Below are 2,132 nucleotides of genomic sequence, written 5' to 3'. Positions count from 1 at the left end.
TAAAGAACAATATTAAAATAGAGATAGCACTATTAATATTTAATATTTTTCACAATTTTTGTATGTCTGTGTACACATAAAACTGTGGAAAACACATATAAACACACTGTACATATCATGTCTATCTTTGCCAATTAACCTATACTTTTTGCTAACTATGATCCCGTCGGATGCAGCTTTGTATTACGTATTTCTAACTTGATAACAAGTCTCGAGCATTTTCCGCATCAGGGAAGCGTCCTTCCCCAGGGTGCTTTCTAACGATGAGAGCTTAGCTCCATGTGGGCTGTGCCCTATTTAAACAATTTCCTGCTGTGGGGCATTTTTAGATTGGCCCGTTTCCCTGTCCCTGGCAATGCCGAGATGGGCATCTTTGCGGCATCTCTGCTGATGCCGTGGGGTCCAGCGAGGGAAACTGAGAGGTTGAACCCCCAGGGGTTGAGGGGGAGGAGCCTTGGGAATTAGAGCCAGAGCTCCGCGCATGGCCCGCCCCAGCCTGCATCCCATTGGCCAGCTCTGATTGGCATTTGGAGCTGCCAATGGCCATGCTGCCCTTGATGTCATCTCAGGTCCTAAGGAGGGGGTCTCCAGACTTCTTCCAGGAGCCTCCGTCTCCTATATTGGTGTGACTGGGCTGGTTCCTTCTGTTGACCGTCCCCTCTAGAAAGACCCTGGACCCTGTCCAGTCTAGCCGGTCCCTGTCGGGTCTCAGCCCTTCTCCATCAGTCTCCCCTCACCTCCTTGCCCGCCTGATCTTGTCCTCCAGGTCCGAGGTGGACACTCACGTAGCCCGGTGTGTCCTGTGGGGAGAAATCAGGAAAGTCGCATCTCAGAGCCTTAAGAAACACAAGAGGGTCCTGGGTAGAGAGACGAGGGGGCCCAATTTCTTTCACCACCCAAGCCCTCCCCATGTGGGGCCCTAGGAAGTGGGGGAGACGGATCTAGGGGCTCAACCTCTACACCAAAAGTTGTCAGCATTCCCCACACTTCGAAAGCTTTCTGGGGTCTTAAGGTCGCTGGAGGAAGATGCCATCGGGTGGGGGCTGGGGAGGAAAAGAGGCTGCATGAACCTGAGGGAGGAGTTGGCACCGCCGCCTAATTACCAGTGGTTATAATAATAATAATTGGGATAATAATAATTTACTTCACACCTATTATATGCCCGGCTTTATAGTGGATAAAAATTATCTTTAACCCTCCCAGCAGCCATGCCGCTTTAACCACACTTGCAGATGCTGAAATGGGGCTTCACAGAGGTGGCGTTATTCGCCCAAAGTCACACTCCTAGAACATGACAGAGGCCACAGTTCCCAACCTGGCTTCTCTGACTCCAAGCCCCCTGCTCTTACACAGACTGGAGGGCTCAGACCGTGGAGAATGTGGCACCGTTAATAGGAAGGGCACAGTGGTGTTGGGTTGGTTTTGGCTGTGAGGAGCTGGCTCTGCCAGGCTAGGAGGACTCCCCCAGGTTCTGGAAGAAGAGGTGACTCAGAGAGTCTCTTGCAAACACTCCTGAACTCTGAAGTTTATCACAGTCAGTTTGGAATTGTGCATTGAATAATACGATGGTATTAATAATAACACCTAAGATTTTATTGAGTGCGGACTGGGCACCAATCCTTGGCCCAGGCTTGTTACCAGTAAGAACTCACTTCATCCCCACGTTAGATATCCCTGTGAGGCTGGTGCCGGATTACTCCCATTTATAGATGGCAAGTACGGCACAGACGGGCTGACTCGAGTGCTGTGACACGGTATGGTCCATACCACAGGCTCCTTGGCTAAGGGACCATGTAATGATCATGAACAGTCTCAACGTCTAAATACTAAAATAACTAAAATTGTTATCTTCTAAAGTCTTTAGGTAACATATTATTGAAAAATTCATGTAAGTAGGCTCCATGTCTCCTGAGCTCCTCTTGTCCTACCAGTTACTCTAGAATATGCCACTCCTGTGTCTTCTGGGTGGTATCTAGCCACAGTCATGATTAAAATTTGAGTGACTCCAGGATGCAGTGGGTGGCGGGGGGAGCGGTGGTGAGGAGGAGTTGTGATTGCACAAGGGAGGAGACTGGATTTTGGGAGCCGTGGCATTCCCGAGGGCAGGGAGGACCACTTGTTCAACTTTCGTT

The sequence above is a fragment of the Propithecus coquereli genome, unplaced genomic scaffold (assembly GCF_000956105.1).
Source record: "Propithecus coquereli isolate 6110/MARCELLA unplaced genomic scaffold, Pcoq_1.0 Scaffold193, whole genome shotgun sequence".
In the NCBI taxonomy this organism is placed as follows: Eukaryota; Metazoa; Chordata; class Mammalia; order Primates; family Indriidae; genus Propithecus; species Propithecus coquereli.
Note: the sequence above shows the minus strand (reverse complement) of the source record.